Here is a 19,300-nt window from a genome sequence, read left to right as displayed (position 1 = left end):
GATATTGTCAACATTTCTCTCTCTTCAGGTACTGTCCCTCTGTCCTTCAAATCTGCCATCATCACCCCCTCAATAAAACAAACCCTTGACCCTGCCATCCTTACAAATTACTGCTCCATCTTCAACCTCCCTCTCCTCTCCAAACTCTTTGAACTTGTTGTCACCTCCCAAATCCTTGCCCATCTTTCCCAGAATTCCCATGTTTGACTCCCTTCAAGCAGGTCGCTGCCCTGTCACAGTGAAATACAAGAGACAAACAGAATCTTACCCGGAGAGAAAGACAGACAATCCGGGAGCTTGGATGCAAGGGCGGCAAGGCACAGTGGGTAGCACTGTTGATTCACAGCACCAGGGATCCGGGTTCGATTCCCTGCTTGGGTCACTGTCTGTGCGGAGTCTGTAAGTTCTCCCCGTGTCTGCATGGGTTTCCTCCGGGTGCTCCGGTTTCCTCCCACACTCCAAAGATGTGCAGGTTAGGTGGATTGACTATGCTAAATTGCCCTTCATGTCCAAAAGGTTAGGTGGGGTTACTGGATTACTGGGATATGGTGGAGGGGTGGGCTTAAGTAGGATGCTCTTTCCCAGGGCTGGTACAGACTTGATGGGCCGAATGGCCTCCTTCTGCACTGTAAATTCTCTGATTCTATGAGGTGAGATTGTCCTTTCTGAGCTCCAGCCAGGTGATGTTAAACACTCAGGCGGGAAAGACAAAAATTTACAACGTGTTTAAAACAGCTGATTTATTTCACCAATATCTAGACTGTTAAACTCCAGTCCCTTAGAGGTTATTATCATCAGAAACAAACTCCAACTATCAGAGTAAAAACCTCCAAGTTCTGGTCAAGAGAGAGGCCATTTGGCCCACTGTATGTATGCTGGCTGGGAGCTATTCCACTTCATCCCATTTTGCAGATCTCAGTCGATTGCCCTATATGTCCCAGTCCTTCAATTGGATATCCAAGACATTTATTTTAAAGTGATCAGGATTTCTGCTTCTATGACCCTATCAGACAGTGAGTTACAGACTCCCACCGCTGAAATGATGACCTCCTAGAAGCCATAGCTTTGCCAAAAGAAGTATACATTCTAAAGTGTAAGGTCCATATTCAAGACAACACTATTGAAGCACAAGGAAACTCCCTTGCAGACCGAGTAGCAAAGGAAGCTGCCTCCCAGTGGGATTTTTCAGCAGAACCAAGACACATCTGAAAATTGGGAGTGACCAATTTATTACAAGATCTACGTGAAATGCAACATGACTACACGAGAAGAGAAATGGTCATGATTAGACTCAGGCATCCAGTTGTATGATGATGATGTTTGGAGACAAGTTCAGACTGATAAACCAGTTGCACCACAGGCACTGATGCCATTTCTGGCCCAACAGATCCATTCATGGGGACATTTAGCCCCAGGACAGATGATGGCTCAATTGTTGGTGTGGCAAAGATTCAAAAAACATGCACAATTGGTATCAAACCGCTGTGTAACCTGGCAAAAGAACTTACGACCTATAATATCAATACCTCAGCTAAAAGCTCCTGCCCCTGCAGGACCATTCCAGAACATACAGGTCGATTACATCACCCTTCCTACATGTTAAAGATACACTGACATCCTTGTAATAGTGGATACGTTCTCTCCATGGGTCGAGGCTGCTCCAGCCAGGAGGGCTACAGCCACCCATACAGCCAAAGTTCTGTGCAAAGACTATATTCCCAGATGGGGAGTACCAGCTAGCATTGACTCAGACAACGGAACCCACTTTACAGGTGCTGTTTGCCAGGAGGTGTGCAGGTGACTGAACATCGATTGGAACCGACACTGCCCTGATCATCCAGAATCATCAGGACAAGTGGAACGCATGAACCTGACTTTAAAAGAACGGTTGTCCAGATACAACCAAGAAGGCATGAATTGGATTCAAGCCTTGCCACTAGTTTTGTGCAAACTGAACCACAGGCCTAAGCCCATTTGAGGTCATCACTGGCAGACCCATGTCCCTGCCGGGAACTATTGACTTAAGAAAGGCAGACTGCCATCTGATGAGTTGATGCTTTACTTAGTTATTGTCAAAACTTAACAAATGCTGTCAGGTGTTGGCGGCGTGGGGCGATCCTCCTGAGGGGGGCCACAACTTGGTGCCCGGCGAATCCGTTTACAGCAAACAAATTCAGCGCGAACTGTTAGGAGCCAAGTGGGAAAGCCCCTACCAGATATTACTCACAACCCAATCAGCCGTGAAACTCCAAGGAAATAAATCATGGCTTCACACGTCACATGTGAAGCGCGCATACCAAAATCAGAATCTGTAAAATTGTTTGCCATAATATTGATTTTCAGTTACATGTTTGGCCCAGCAGGCCTTACCCAGGAGTTCAATGTTAACACGTTCCTTTACATGTCCTATACCTATGCCAGAGACTTTAATGTCTCTGAGTACTGGGTATGTTCTTCTATTCCTACCAATTCCCAAGCAGGTATCCCACTGCAGCCTGTTCCTTTTACTTTTTCCCAAATGGCAGAATGGTACATTTTCCAAAATCCCGACTCTTCCCTTCCCCAATGTGGAGACACCAGAACCAAAGAAATGATAAACGATGAGGTTCAGAGATGGCGATCTGCAGGCCTCCCATTAAACATTTTCAAGGGTTGGTATCAACATGTCTGTGATCGGAAACAGAAACCACCCCAAGTAACCTTCCCAACTGGGACCATATGTTTAATCGGCTATAATCATAGAGCTTGGAATGCGGGACACAGTAAATGTGAATATTATTTGGATGTGAGTGCCAGTACACAGTGCACTCATGACACAAGAAAGGTCTATGGACATGAAGGGAATCCCATCGACTTTAAAGGGCTATCTGATCACACCAATGGGACAAATTGTACAGAACGTTGGTCCCCACAAGTGGTTGCCCAATATTCTACCTATCATGTCACCTATTACATCTGCGCTAATACTGCATACCCTTGGCTCCCAATGAGCTTGAGAGGAGCGTGCTATTTCTGATTCATTGTTCCCTTCATCTGCCATTCCCTTTCCCTAGCCGATGCTATAAATGCAGACTCAAAACATGGACCTCTCATCCCACAGTTTGAGAAATATCAACCTACCACTATCATCATGAGATCTAAACGCGAGATCACAGGGGCTGAGAAATTCTTTTCTGCTCTCATCCCTGCCTATGGCGTCATTGTATTGACCAGAGAATACATTAAATTGGCCGCAGCCTTAGAGAAAATAGCCAATGACACTGCCCGAACCTTAAGTAGCATTTCAGCCGAGATGCTAGCCATTCGAACTGTGGCTTTACAGAATTGGGTGGCACTTGACTATTTGCTAGCCGAAAAAGGTGGCACCTGTGCCCTGATTGGTGCAGAGTGTTGCACCTACATCCCAGTGATCAGAATAAATCAAAAGCTTCTCAGCACATATTCAAGAGGAAGTTGGGAAACTTTACCAACCCTCTGACACCACTCTTTGGGGATGGCTCTCTGGATGGGTGGGTGGCACAGGAATTTCCATCATTCAGGGATTTCTCTGATTGTTCATTTTTGGACTTGTCATTTACATAGTGGGTCTTGCTGATCAGATGCATTGGCCAATGTATGGCTACCCATAATACCCCAACAATCAAAGTGGTTCATAGTGGTCCAACTGCACCACCAGCCCAAGACATTGAACAAGGCTCCTACTATTGAACTTTTATTGCAGCATTATTACCCAATTATTACTGCAATCATATAATCAATTTCCATTATTACTGAATTGTTATTGTACTGTATAATTACTTTTTTGAATAAAATACTTCCAGAATGCTTGTAATGCTTGCAAAGCTTTGCCCGCTCCAGTGTTGAAGACTGTTCTCAAACAAGTGAACCATTCACAACAATGTGAATGAGTTCCTCCCCGCGCTTACTTCTATCCTGTCGCATTTCTTCCTTAATTTCAATGCGTTATTTTGATTCATCTTATTAATCTTTAGAAGAATCAAAAGGGAGAAGACTGAGAGAAATTGGCTTTTCTAGTTAGCTAGAGATGATAAAGGTAAAAGGGTGAAGTGAGAACTCATTTAGCATATTAAGCATTATTTGAGTGCAACAGTAGCTGGAAACCCATTAAGGGTTAATACAGATCATACACTTTCATTTTCTTTCATTAAACCTAGATTTTAACATTTGCAAATTGCTTGAGACAAGCAAGGTCAGTGACACCAACTAGCTAAAAGACCCCATTGTATGCTGCTGCTTTTCCAGCACAGCTGTCCCATTTCCATGGTAATAGACAGTCTGAGGTCATAATGCCCTGAAGGCTGTGTTTTTTCAATAAATGTTGAGATGCAGTTGTCGATAATTTGGAGAATTGGCAAGCGATGGAATGGGAAAATTACACCAACATATTCACATACCTAATCTCTTGAATTGATGGACAGACACTTTGGTCGAATTGATTAATTATAAATTAGTTAAAGCCAATCAGCAGTAAAAAGGCCAGACTTTGAGATAACAATTCTCTTAAGAATCACTTACCGGAATGGAAAAGTGCTTCTGTTGCTCTGTTCTGTTTCTCTTCTTGCTCACTCCATCTATATTTCTGAAACCTTTGCTGCTCGCTGTGCTTAGATTATCATAGAATTTACAGTGCAGAAGGAGGCCATTCGGCCCATCGAGTCTGCACCGGCTCTTGGAAAGAGCACCCTACCCAAGGTCAACACCTCCGCCCTATCCCCATAACCCAGTAACCCCACCCCACACTAAGGGCAATTTTGGTCACTAAGCTCAATTTATCATGGCCAATCCACCTAACCAGCACATCTTTGGACTGTGGGAGGAAACCAGAGCACCCGGAGGAAACCCACGCACACACGGGGAGGATGTGCAGACTCCGCACAGACAGTGACCCAAGCTGGGAATCAAACCTGGGACCCTGGAGCTGTGAAGCAATTGTGCTATCCACAATGCTACCATGCTAATTGCAATTGCCCAGTTATTTTATCTGGTGTATTATGATTTGAATGAAAACTCAACTTCTATATTCATGAAAGACAATTAATCTGACTAGCTTGCTGCAGGGCTAGTTCTTTCTAAATTTTGTATCAAAAACAAGTTTTCCAGTGGCACAGCTGACAAATAAAGTTCAACTGGATTTTGCCAAAAAGCACAGACTTGATCTCTGTTATTCGGGAACTGAGAAGGGATAACGCATATCCAGGGTTCTGAATAGATACAGAGATCCATTATCCCCCTTCCACTCCCAATCCTCTGCTAATTACTTTAAATCTAAACCCCTTGGTTATTGATCTGTTAATGAAATAGATCCTTCTTATCCATTCTATCCGGGCCCCTCATAATGTTAAACACCTCAGTTAATCTCTCCTCAGCATTCTCTGTTCCACAGAAAACCACCTCAGCCTCTCCAATCTTTCCTCACTGGTAACATTCTCCATTTGTGTCAACATCCTCGTCAATCCCCTCTGCATCCTCTCTAGTATGAACACATCCTTCCTGTAATGTGGTGACCAGAACAGTACTCAGTAATGCAGCTGTGGTTTAACTAGTGGTTTGCATAGCTCCAGTATAACCTCCCTAATCTTATATAAAAACAGAAAATGCTGGAAATACTCAGCAGCTCTGGCAGCATCTGTGGAGAGAGGGGTTTCAGGTCTTTACTCCAATGGACATTTCTGGGAATATTCCCTGCTCTAGTACTCTGTGTCCCTGTGAATAACAAAGTATCCTCTCTGCCTTTACAATCACTGTATCTACCTCTCCTGTCACCTTCGGGGATCTGTGACATGCACTCTTATGCCTCTCTGTCCCTCTACACCTCACTATCATACCATTCATATTCTTTCCCTTTGCCGTGTTTGTCCTCCCCAAATGTATTTATTACCCCGCGCTTCTCTGGATTGACCTCAGTTTGCTACTTTTCTCGCCCGCTGATCAGTCTAATGATGTCTTCCTGCAGTCATTACAGCCTTGGTTCAAACATGCACAAAAGCGCTGAATGCCAGAGGTGAGGTGAGAGTGACTGCCCTTGACATCAAGGCAGCATTTGACCGAGTATGGCATCAAGGAGCCCCAGCTCATCTGGAGTCAATGGGAATCGGGGAACACTCTCCGCTGGTTGGAGTCGTACCTGGTATAAAGGAAGATGGTAGTGGTGGTTGGAGGCCAACCATTTCAGCTCCAGGACATCACTGCAGGAGTTCCTCAGAGCAGTGTCCTCGGCCCAACCATCTTTAGCTGCTTCATTAATGATCTGCCTTCATCATAAGGTCAGAAGTGGGGATGTTTGCGGATAACTGCACAATGTTCAGCACCATGCGTGACTCCTCAAATAATGAAGCAGCCCTTGTCCAAATGCAGCAAGACCTGGACAATATCCAGGCTTGGGCTGATAAGTGGCAAGTTACATTCGTGCCACACAAGTGTCAGGCAATGACCACCTCCTCCAAGAGAGGATCTAACCATCGCCCCTTGACATTCAATGACATTACCATCGCTGAATCCCCCACAATGAACATCCTGGGGGGTGCCATTGATCAAAAACAACTGGACGAGCCATATTCGCATTGCGGCTACCAGGGCAGGTCAAAAACTAGGAATTCTATAAAGGGTAACTCATGTCCTGACCCCCCCCCCCCCCCCCGCCAAAGCCTGTCCACCATCTGCAAAGCACAAGTCAGGAGTGTAATAGAATACTCTCCACTTGCCTGGATGAGTTCAGCTCCAACAACACTCAAGAAGTTCAACAGCATCCAGGACAAAGCAGCCCGCTTGATTGCTCCTCCTCCACAAACATTCAAACCATCCATCACCGACGAACAGTGACAGCCATGTGTACCATCACCAATGTTCCTTAGTCAGTACCTTCCAAATCCATGACCATGATCTGGAAGGCCAAGAGCAGCAGATCACTGGGAATCCCGCCACCTGGAGGCTCCCCTCCAAGTCACTCACTACCCTGACTGGGAAATATATCACCGTTCCTTCGCTGTCGCTAGGAGAAAATCCTGGAATTCTCTCCCTAACAGCACAGTGGGTGTACCTACACCTGAAGGACTGCAGCGGTTCAAGAAGGAAACTCCCCACCACGTTTTGAAGGGCATCGAGGGATGCGCAATAAATGCTGGCCTAACCAGTGAAGCCCACATCCCATAAATTAATAATAAAAGTCTGCAGCTTTCTTGCTCACTGTCAAAAAGAGGACCTAAATGACTTAATCATGTCCCCAGGTTAAAGTCTAAAGCATTGATATAGAACTCAAGAAGCACGGAATCATGTCCTGGGAAATCTAGAATCCCACTGGAAATACTCCACGAATCACAAACATACCTCTCGACCACTGCCCTTCTTGCTGCTCCAGCTGATTCACTTCCTGCACTTGTGATTGTTCTGGACATGAGAAGTATCCTGGTTTCCCACGTGGAGCAGGACTGGAATCCCCGGCCAGGTCTTTAGTTATTTGATTAGTTGACTTAAACAAAATAAATTTAAGATTAAAATAAATAAAGATTCATCAGCTTCTCACTAATCAGTTTCCTCCATTGAGCTGAAGTCACCTTACTTTTATCAGGAATTCACTGAAATGTTTTTGTGAATTGTTTTTTAAAATAAATTTAGAGTACCCAATTCTTTTTTTTCCCAATTAAGGGACAATATAGTGTGGCCAATTCTCCTACCCTGCACATCTTTGGTTGTGGGGGTAAAACACAGGCAGACACGGGGAGAATGTGCAAACTCCACACGGACAGTGACCCGGGGCCAGGCTCGAAACCAGGTCCTCAGCGCCTTCAGGCAGCAGTGCTAACCAGTGTGCCACCATGCCACCCTTTTTTGTTGATTGTTAATATCTAAACCTCGCAAATGATTAATTGACTGAAAAATTCAGATGTCTTCACTCTGACAATCGCAACTTCATCTTTATCCCCTAGATTTGATGAATGGACCACGTACTGTAATTCTATGAACGATGATCAGATTGATTTTAGTTTTGTGATAATTAATGAATCATCTCACTTTATCATTGATGAATGCAGTGACCAGGATGTGCTCGCCACAGGACTGGGATACCCTGTCATTGCCTTTATTTATTCCATTATTAACTGACTGAATCAACAATAAACTTCTGGTTAAAATAAATAAAGATTCATCAGCCACTCACCAATCAGCTCGTTCCATTTGCCTGAAGTCACGTAATTTTTATCAGGAATTAACTGAAATGATTTTCTTCATTTTTGTTATATAAACAGTTTGGATTTTAACTTAATGAAGAATTCAGACTTCTTTACTGTTATAATCGCTTGTCATTCAGCTTCAACTTTATCCCCAAGATTTGATCAATTGAACACTGACTGCAATTATATAAATTTATACTAATTAATGAATCATGACTTATAGTTCATTAATACAGTGACCGCAATGCTTCTCCATTCTCTCACTGTACTCTTCGTGTTTTATAAAGTTCTAGCATAATCTCCTTGCTGTTATATTCCAGGCCTCATCCAAGAAAGGATTCTTGGCTGCCTGATCGATCTATCCAGCTACCTGTGGATAGGCACTCCAATGCCTCCCTGTTGCTCACCAGTTCTAAGTCTCATCCTATTTATAGTTCATTCACTTGTCTTGTTTTCACTCTGAAATTCATTATCTCTCACCGTTTGTAGCACAGTGGTTAACACTGTTACTTCACAGCGCCAGGGTCGATTCCCAGCTTCGGTCACTGGGTTGTAATGCAGAACAAGGCCAGAGCGTGGGTTCAATTCCCGTACCAGCTTACCCCAACTGGTGACGGAATGTGACGATTTGGGGCTTTTCACAGTAACCTCATACTTGTGGCAATAAAAGATTATTATGTCTGTGTGGAGTCTGCACGTTCTCTTCGTGTCTGCCTGGATTTCCTCCGCGTGCTCCAGTTTCCTCCCTCAAGTCCTGAAAGATTTGCTTGTTTGGTGAATCGGACATTCTGAATTCTCCCTGTGTACCTGAAAAGGCGCTGGAGTTTAAAAAAGATTGAATTCCATTTGCAATTGTTCTCCCCATCTGACCAATCCACTGATATCTTCCTGCAGTCCATGGCTTTCTCCCGCAATGTCAACCATACGCAGAATTGTTGTATGATCTGCAAATTTCATAATCATTCATATGTACCAGAGAACTGTGGAACCCCACTGGAAACAGGCATCCAGACATCATTCAGTCCTGGATGTGATTCACAGCAGCAATAACAGCAGAATCCATCCCCTGCTGTCGCCTGTGAACTTGCTTGCAGGTTGTTTGACTGAGCGAACCCCCTCCCACACACACAGCAGGTGTACGGCCTCTCCCCACTGTGAACCATGTGTCAGCAGATTCCATTTACTTTTAAATCCCTTCTCGCAATCAGAGCATTTGAAAGGTCTCTGATCAGTGTGAGTAAGTTGGTGTGTTGTAAGGTGGGATGACTGAGTGAATTTCTTGTTACACACGGGGCAAGTGTATAGTCTCTCCCCAGTGTGCACCCGCTGGTGTATCAGAAGGTCGGATGAATCAATGAATTCCTGCCCACACACAGGGCAGATGAACGGTCTCTTCCCAGTGTGAATTCGATGGTGTCTCAGAAGGTGAGGTAATCGGCTGAATTCCTTCCCGAACTTGGAGCAGGTGAATGGCCTGTCCCCAGTTTGAGTGCGCTGGTGTTACAGAAGATCCTTTTTGCTTTTAAATGTTTTCTCACAATCAGAACAATTAATTGGTCTCTGATCAGTGTGAACAAATTGGTGAGTCAGAAGGTGGGAGGGACAAGTTGAATCTCTTCCCACAATTGGAGCAGGTGAATAGCCTCTCCCCAGTGTGATTGCCTTGATGAATCAGTAAATCCTTTCTGCTTTTATAGTTCTTCTCACATTTAAAAGGTCTCTGATCAGTATGAACAAGTTGGTGTGTCAGGAGGTGTGATGACTGAGTGAATCCCTTCCCACAGGCAGAGCAGGTAAATGGCCTCTCCACATTGGCTGAAACTCTGCATCATGTCTCAAACTCCAGGAGAAAAATTGACCTTTCTGTTTGTGGCTTTAAACAGATGAAACCCTGTGGATGTGGAGCAAACATTTCAACATTTGTTGTTGAAATATGGCAGCATGATGAAACAATCTAACAACAATTCAGGGCGTGATTTAAAGGAATAACTAGGCAGACAGGGAATGTCACCCTGAGGTCAAGGAGTCTGGTTTCAGTTGGTGAATGGACAGAAGGGTTAGGCAGGTTAGGGAGAAGGTTAATACTGTCATCATTCAGAACAACACAGACTATAAAGCAACAAATGAGGAACTTTACTGTCCAATTTAATATTCACATAATGTATTTGTAGATCAGAGACAGAAGAACAGGAATTTGCAATCAGTTTGGAGATAACTCTGATATTTTCCATTCTTAAACATTTTGTCTTGAAAGATACCAAATGGGATGAAGCCAAATCTTGAAAAGGCAATGTCTTTAGTTTAAATCATCACCGTGCTGTCAGTGGAAAGGGTTAACTTCTCTGCTCTCAAAGGTGTTGGAGCAAACGTGCTGAAATGCGCACAACTGTGTTGACTTTACGTAACTTTATTTTCAGATATGAAATGAATCAAACACCATTTTAAACTTTGTATTCTCAATTCATTTGTCAACTTTTTGTGGGTAGGTTGCACAGTTGCTTCACAGCGCCAGGGTCCCAGGTTTGATTCCCGGCTCAGGTGACTGAATGCGCAGAGTCAGCACGTTCTATTCATGTCTGCGTGGGTTTCGTCCCACAAGTCCCGAAAGAGGTGCTGTTGGGTAATTTGGACATTCTCAATTCTCCCTCTGTGTACCCGAACAGGCGCTGGAATGTGGCGATAAGAGGCTTTCACAGTAACTTCATTGCAGTGTTAATATAAGCCTACTTGTGACAATGCAGATTATTATTATTATCAGCTGGTGTGTGGAGAAGATCACGTTCCTGTAGATCTGTCAGCACAGAAACCGCACTGTGCTTTTGTATCCACTCAGTCTGCAAGTAGATGAATCTTTTAAACATGACCCTAGTGAAGGTCTTCCCGGTGCTGCTAAGGAGTGAGACATTCCTGTAGTTGCTGCAACCTCCTCTGTCACTGCTGTTTTTATCAGCTGTGATGATTTTAGTAACATGCACATGGAATGGTTCCGACCTCCCAACAGAGGAGGAGGTCGTGAAGGTGTGACAGTCGATGGGACTTTGTGTTTGAGCAGTTCAGCTGGAATTCCATCCTTGCTGGACGCTTTTATGCTTGTTGAGCAATCAATGGCCTTGTCCAACTGAACCATGACAGGAAGCTGCAGGAGAGTCAGACAGCGACTGGGAGATGTCCGTCTGACGGAGCACAGCTGACAGTCATGTTCAACCCAGCGGGACATCTGTTTACATCTGTCAGGATGTCACCATCTGGGATTTCAGGGGAACGCCTTTGGTGATGGTCAGACCCAGAGCCCTCTTCTTCCCAGCACACACAGCACATAGATTTCTGTTATCACAGGCAGTGTGGAATTACTGACGTTGGCTGTCCAGTGTTTATTTTCACAATCTCTCCGTCTTTTACATAACTGTCTTGACTACTTTCAAGTGATGCCTTGTTCTCGGTGTTGGGTTTATGTTGTACATCAGGTCGGCTTTGCTTTTTGCTTCAATGACAGATATCATCTCTGCTGAGGGGCTCTCAAACCAGTCTGTGTTATGGGTTCCACCTTTCCCATAGAATCCTGTCGGATCTTTCCAGTGCAGAAGGAGGCCATTTGGCCCATCGAGTCTGCAGTGACCCTGTGAAAGAGCACTCAACCTCGGCCCACTCCCCCGCTCTAGCCCCCTAACCCTGGCTGCTGCTGCTGTGTCAGAAATGATTGAACTCAGTGACTTCCAAGTTTCATCAATATCAATATTGATTGATGAAGTTTTTATTGATGTGCCTGTGAAATATTTCACAGTTTAGTTTAATGCTCCTTGATAATGTCATTTCACAATGGACATGTTACTGTGGGGAATGTGTGAGTAACAATTGTCAGCAATGATTAATCAGCACTTTCTAATTGGAGAGGTTAATCAGTGGAACCTTTCAAACTCTGAATTGTAGATTTTGGATCAAACATCAATTTAGGATTGAAGTTAAAGTTCAGAATTGTCTTGTTCCTGTTCAGAGTTCCTGAATGAAGCTTCACCTTCCGCGGGACTCCTGACACCTGGAGCTTCTCAACTCCACTTCCCGCCCCCCACCCCCCCAGCCCCACCCAAGCCCCTCCCCCTCCCTTCCTCCGCCCCCCCCCCCCGCCCCCACCGAAGCCCGCGCCCCTCCCCCTCCCCCTCCCCTCCTCCGCACCCCCCCCCCCGTCCCCGCCCCTTTCTTGTTTGAAAAGCAACGGCCGCCGCGCGAGGGAGTGCGCGCGCCGCCGGCCAGCATCAGCTCAACAGCGAGGCCAAGCTTTCCTCAAACTCTCCCACAATCCCCCGCTCAGCCTCCTCGAGACAGCATGGCCCGGGCCCGGGCCAAGGGCAAGGAGGCAGGTGGAGACTGGAAGAAATTCCTCTGGGATTCCGAAATAAAAAAGCACTTTTTAGGCAGGACCGGCAGTCGTTGGCTCAAGATATTCTGGTTCTTCTTGATCTTCTATGGCTGCCTCGCTGGGATCTTCATTGGAACCATTCAAGCGCTGCTGCTCACGATTAGTCCATTTGAACCCAAACACCAAGACAGAGTTGCACCCCCAGGACTATCACAAACGCTGTATTCGTTCAAAACAGAAAGTTCCTTTAGTATGTCAGACCCAGACTCCTGCGAAAGTTTTGCGAAAAGTTTGAACACGTTCTTGGATCTTTACAATGACTCCAGTCAGGGTGGCAACACTCCTTTTGAGAACTGTGAAGAGATTCCTCCAGCCTACATTCATGCAGGCCCACTGGACGATTCAGGACAGAAGAGAGCATGCAGATTTTACCGGACGTGGTTTAAGACTTGCTCTGGATTAAATGATCCTAATTACGGTTATGCTGAAAACCCCGCATTGTTCCGAAGCTCAACAGGATTCTTAACTTTTATCCCGGGCCTCCAAAGAATTCCACCGAACTTGCAGAAGAGTTGCAAATCAATTATAATCCGTTTATTATTCCCATTCATTGTGCAGCAAAGAAAGAAGACTGAGATAAAGTTGGACCTGTGAAATAGTTTTCATAGAATTTACAGTGCAGAAGGAGGCCATTCGGCCCATCGAGTCTGCACCAGCTCTTGGAAAGAGCACCCTACCCAAGGTTCACACCTCCACCCTATCCCCATAACCCAGTAAGCCCACCCAACACTAAGGGCAATTTATCATGGCCAATCCACCTAACCTGCACATCTTTGGACTTGGAGGATTCAGCGGCTTTCCTTTGCAGTACTACCCATACATGGCAAGCGTCTGCAGGAAAAATACCTTCAGTTCTTTGTTGCTATTCAGTTTATAAACGTCAAACAGAATACGGAAGTGCGCATTGAGTGTAAAGTGTATGGTGAAAATATTAACTATAGTGACAAGGACCGCTTTGGGGCTGGTTTAGCACAGGGCTAAATCGCTGGCTTTGAAAGCAGGCCAGCAGCATGGTTCAATTCCCCTACCAGCCTCCCCGAACAGGCGCCGGAATGTGGCGACTAGGGGCTTTTCACTGTAACTTCATTTGAAGTCTACTTGTGACAAAAAGCGATTTTCATTTCCGGGACGTTTTGAAGTAAAATTTGAGATCACGAGCTGATAACTGCATAATACAATTTGCCCCTTTATTTCAAATTAGTCTAGAACAAACTGTCGTATATATGGGACTTACACTTAATCTATATGCTTTACGCTAGCTTTCTGCATTTACCTAGGTACGTATCATAAAAGCAATAGTAGTACATATTTATTCCACTGTAAATGATAATACTTGAGCTATGGGTATGCCCATTACTGTAAATTATAATTCCACTAATGTGTAGCAGTGTTTGTGTTCTTGGGTATTGCTGCCTTGTGCCTCGTGTGAGTTTGAGTGTACATTACTGTAGAGCATTCACAGGTCCTTCAAATTATGTTGCCGTTTTTAAGCACACTTTGCTTTCCCAGTTGTAAATACTCTGAAAATTGCCATGGTATTTGATTTTGTTTCTGTTATGCCCACGTGTATGAATATACTGAACTCTGAAGTTTGTGTCGGGGAGGGAGGAAAAGTTGCATTTTTGGGGGGCAATGTTAAGTGTAGGGTGATGGGTTTTATTAAGCTTCCTTTTAGGTCTGTTTAATCTTCAATCCATGTTGAGATCTGGGTCTGGCTATCAAGCTATTGTGATTAGTTATTAAAGTTGTTTGCTGGAACCATCACATGGTGGTGTCTAGAAATGTTTTAAACCATTTTCATGGAAGATTTTATATTTATGCAGTTGTAAAATCTTTTGCAAAGTGTAATTATAAAAGATACCAAAGTCACTGGTAAAATCATAATCTTTATTTTAAACCAATGCAGTAGGATGGCGTTCATGGTGTGCAATGTAACATCTGTAAACTTGTTGAGGGATCAATACTCCACCCGATTTAAAGCATCAACAAATAAAACTCATGAACCTAAAAAAGAGAGTTGGTGACTAAAGGAGAATATCACAGATGGTGCTTTTAAAATGGGTCGTTGTAGCTCTGAAAATCAGTGACATCTGAAAGTATTTAACTGTAGCCAGTTATAGGGCTTGTTAACATCAGCAGATATTGTCAGACCATCAATCCTGGATTTGATTAACAGCAGCACAAACAACAAAATCCAATCCCTGCAGGCACTTGACAACTTGCTGATGTATCAGCTCATACCATGACTGAGTGAATCCCTTCCCACAGCGTCGACGTTGTTCTCGGCCCTTTGTGAACCTTCTCCTTAGTGTGACTTTGTTGGTGTCTTAACAGGCTGGATGACTGAGTGAAGGTAGCAAAGTTCAGGAGAAACTATTTCTCCCAAAGGGCTGAATCTGTGGAATTCACTGCCCCAGCGTGCGGTGGATGCTGGGACAGTGAGTAAATTTCAAGAGGAGTTAGACAGATTTTTAATTGGTAATGGGTTGAAGGGTTATGGAGAATGGGAAGGATGGTGGAATTACGGCCAGGATAAGATTAGACATGATTGAATGGCGGAGCAGATTCGATTCGCCAAATGGCCTAATTCTGCTCCTATATCTTATGAACTTATCAACACTTCCCTTGGAGGACTTCTGGTGACGGCGGGCGGGAGGCGGCCGCACAATGGAGAGCCCCCGCTCGGGAACGGCAATTTCGGGGCTTTAAGTCCGGTCCCAGGGTCTGCGGAGGCGGCAGAAGAAGGGAGAAGGCACGGAGGAGGCACCGAGAAGACACAGGAGGGAAAAAAAACCCAAAGCAAAATGTCGAGGGTGAGCAAAAAAACGGCCGAAAAAAAAACAGCTGGAGGTCCGTCGGGGAGTGGAAAGGTCACCGCGGGGTCACCAGGAAAAATGGAGGCTGGAGCACCAGGGAAGGCCGCACTGCTTACGGCTGAAGAAATAACCAAGGTGATGGCTGCGGAATTTGAAAAGCAGTTGGCGCAGATTGCGAAATGCATGGAGACGGTGAGGAAGGAGATGAGGGAGGTCTTGTGTGTGCTGGTGGAGGAGGCGGTTTCCCCGGTGAGGATGGAGGTGGCGAGCGCAGTGGTGGAGGTGCGAGAGCAAGGGGAGGCGCTGAAGGAAGTGAAGGAGACGTTTTTGCAGCACGGTGATCAACTTGCCTCGATGGGGAAAGAGATGTGGAAGGTGATGGATACTAACAAGGATCTGCGAGGAAAAATGGAAGACCTGGAAAATAGATCCAGGTGACAGAACTTGAGGATTGTGGGGCTGCCCGAAGGAGTTGAAGGACCGAAGCCGACTGAGTATTTTGCCGCGATGCTGGCAAAACTACTGCGGGAGGGGGAGGACCCCTCCCGATATGAACTGGATCAGGCTCATCGGTCGTGGAGGCCTATACCAAAGGCGAGTGAGCCGCCAAGGGCAGTGACTCTGTGCTTCCGTAGGTAAAGGGTGAAGGAGAAGGTCCTGAGCTGGGACAAGCAGAAGCGGGTGGTGCAGTGGGCTGGAGCTGGTATACGTGTATACCAGGACTTTACGGTGGAGCTGGCAAGGAGGCGGGCTGTCTTCAACCGGGTGAACAGGGACTGTACATTAGCAAGGTGCGGTGCGGCATTGTATATCCAGCGAAGCTGAGGGTGACTTACAAGCTCAGGGACTTTTATTTTGGAACGGCGGAAGCAGCGGAGGAGTTTGCGAAAGCAGAAGGACTGTGGCAGAACTGACAAATTGAGGGATGGCCATGTGCCGATGTAACCTCATGACTGTATTTTCTTCTTTTTTGTATCACTGCGCGCGGGTGTAGAGATTAAAGGAGCCAAGGTGGTATATATTTGGACAAGGGAAGGGACGGGACTTTCACTCAAAATGAGAGTTCTTTGGGGTGTCGGTGGATAGGTGGGGTTTGTGTGCTAAAAGGGGATCTTTGGGCTTTCCTGGGGCCGGGCAAGTGGGAAAGGGACCCGGGCGGGGGCCTCCACACTGGCCGGTTTGTGCCGGCCAGTGAACGGGAGTGAGGTGGGGGGAGGGGCTGCGGCCATCGGAGCCTGGCAGAACAGGGTCCGAGTGGTCTAGCCGGGGTGGAAAGTTGGGGGGGAAGAAACCGAGGGTAGGGGGAGGAGTTTTACAAGAGGCAGTGGACGGGAGGAGCTGGAGACCTGGGGTGGGGGGGGGGGGGAGCAGTGTAAGATTAAGGGTGGCTACGGGTAATCCCTGATTTATTTTTGTCATTTGTTTATGTAAACATGCGGGTTGAGGTTTGGGGGTTGGTGGGTAGATGGGATCATTGTTGTTATTATGGGGACTGACATATCTTGCTGATTATTGTTTATTGGTTTTTTTTTTGTAAATATTTTATTGAAAATTTTTGGTCAACCAACACAGTACATTGTGCATCCTTTACACAATATTATAACAACACAAATAACAATGACCTATTTTATAAACAAAAAATGAATGAATCAATAATAAATAACAAAAATGAAAACTAACCCTAATTGGCAACTGCCTTATCACAAGTAACACTCTCCAAAAATATAATTTAACAGTCCAATATATAATTATCTGTAGCAACGACCTATACATATTATACAGTATATATTAACAACCCTGAGAGTCCTTCTGGTTCCTCCTCCCCCCCCCCCCCCCCCCCCCCCGATCCTGGGCTGCTGCTGCTGCCTTCTTTTTTCCATTCCATCTATCTTTCTGCGAGGTATTCGACGAACGGTTGCCACCGCCTGGTGAACCCTTGAGTCGACCCCCTTAGGACGAACTTAATCCGCTCTAGCTTTATAAACCCCGCCATGTCATTTATCCAGGTCTCCACCCCCGGGGGCTTGGCTTCTTTCCAGATTAGCAATATCCTGCGCCGGGCTACTAGGGACGCAAAGGCCAAAACATCGGCCTCTCTCGCCTCCTGCACTCCCGGCTCTTGTGCAACCCCAAATATAGCCAACCCCCAGCTTGGTTCGGCCCGGACCCCTACTACTTTTGAAAGCACCTTTGTCACCCCCATCCAAAACCCCTGTCGTGTCGGGCATGACCAAAACATATGGGTATGATTCGCTGGGCTTCTCGAGCACCTCGCACACCTATCCTCCACCCCAAAAAATTTACTGAGCCGTGCTCCAGTCATATGCGCCCTGTGTAATACCTTAAACTGAATCAGGCTTAGCCTGGCACACGAGGACGAAGAGTTTACCCTGCTCAGGGCATCTGCCCACAGCCCCTCCTCGATCTCCTCCCCCAGCTCTTCTTCCCATTTCCCTTTTAGTTCATCTACCATAGTCTCCCCTTCGTCCCTCATTTCCCTATATATATCTGACACCTTACCATCCCCCACCCATGTCTTTGAGATCACTCTGTCCTGCACCTCTTGTGTCGGGAGCTGCGGGAATTCCCTCACCTGTTGCCTCGCAAAAGCCCTCCGTTGCATATACCTGAATGCATTCCCTTGGGGCAACCCATATTTCTCGGTCAGCGCTCCCAGACTCGCAAACTTCCCATCCACAAACAGATCTTTCAGTTGCGTTATTCCTGCTCTTTGCCACATTCCATATCCCCCATCCATTCCCCCCGGGGCAAACCTATGGTTGTTTCTTATCGGGGACCCCCCCAAGGCTCCAGTCTTTCCCCTATGCCGTCTCCACTGTCCCCAAATCTTCAGTGTAGCCACCACCACCGGGCTTGTGGTGTAGTTCCTCGGTGAGAACGGCAATGGGGCTGTCACCATAGCCTGTAGGCTAGTCCCCCTACAGGACGCCCTCTCTAATCTCTTCCACGCCGCTCCCTCCTCCTCTCCCATCCACTTACTCACCATTGAAATATCAGCGCCCCAATAATACTCACTTAGGCTCGGTAGTGCCAGCCCCCCCCTATCCCTGCTACGCTGTAAGAATCCCTTCCTCACTCTCGGGGTCTTCCCGGCCCACACAAAACCCATGATGCTCTTTTCAATCCTTTTAAAAAAAGCCTTCGTGATCACCACCGGGAGGCACTGAAACACAAAGAGGAATCTCGGGAGGACCACCATCTTAACCGCCTGCACCCTCCCTGCCAGTGACAGGGATACCATATCCCATCTCTTGAAATCCTCCTCCATTTGTTCCACCAACCGCGTTAAATTTAATCGATGCAATGTGCCCCAATTCTTGGCTATCTGGATCCCCAGGTAACGAAAGTCCCTTGTTACCTTCCTCAACGGTAGGTCCTCTATTTCTCTACTCTGCTCCCCTGGATGCACCACAAACAACTCACTTTTCCCCATGTTCAATTTATACCCTGGAAAATCCCCAAACTCCCCAAGTATCTGCAATATTTCTGGCATCCCCTCCGCCGGGTCTGCCACGTATAGTAGCAAATCGTCCGCATACAAAGATACCCGGTGTTCTTCTCCTCCTCTAAGTACTCCCCTCCACTTCTTGGAACCCCTCAACGCTATTGCCAGGGGCTCAATCGCCAGTGCAAACAATAATGGGGACAGAGGGCATCCCTGCCTTGTCCCTCTATGGAGCCGAAAATATGCAGATCCCCGTCCATTCGTGACCACGCTCGCCATTGGGGCCCTATACAACAGCTGCACCCATCTAACATACCCCTCTCCAAAACCAAATCTCCTCAACACCTCCCACAAATAATCCCACTCCACTCTATCAAATGCTTTCTCGGCATCCATCGCCACTACTATCTCCGTTTCC

The 19,300-nt window shown here is 46.1% G+C and overlaps 1 protein-coding gene and 1 pseudogene across 1 annotated transcript in view; one reads left to right on the top strand and one right to left on the bottom strand.

Annotated features, from left to right (window-relative positions):
- LOC140421495 (uncharacterized) overlaps positions 1 to 19,300 on the bottom strand; it is a 395,230-nt gene that overhangs the window by 195,265 nt on the left and 180,665 nt on the right. The gene's annotated exons all lie outside the window — the stretch shown is intronic.
- On the top strand, positions 12,440 to 13,603 carry LOC140418936 (sodium/potassium-transporting ATPase subunit beta-1-like; annotated as a pseudogene).

Source organism: Scyliorhinus torazame, chromosome 5 (genome assembly GCF_047496885.1).
Source record: "Scyliorhinus torazame isolate Kashiwa2021f chromosome 5, sScyTor2.1, whole genome shotgun sequence".
Taxonomy (NCBI): domain Eukaryota; kingdom Metazoa; phylum Chordata; class Chondrichthyes; order Carcharhiniformes; family Scyliorhinidae; genus Scyliorhinus; species Scyliorhinus torazame.
Note: the sequence above shows the minus strand (reverse complement) of the source record. Positions and strands in the feature narration are given on the sequence as shown.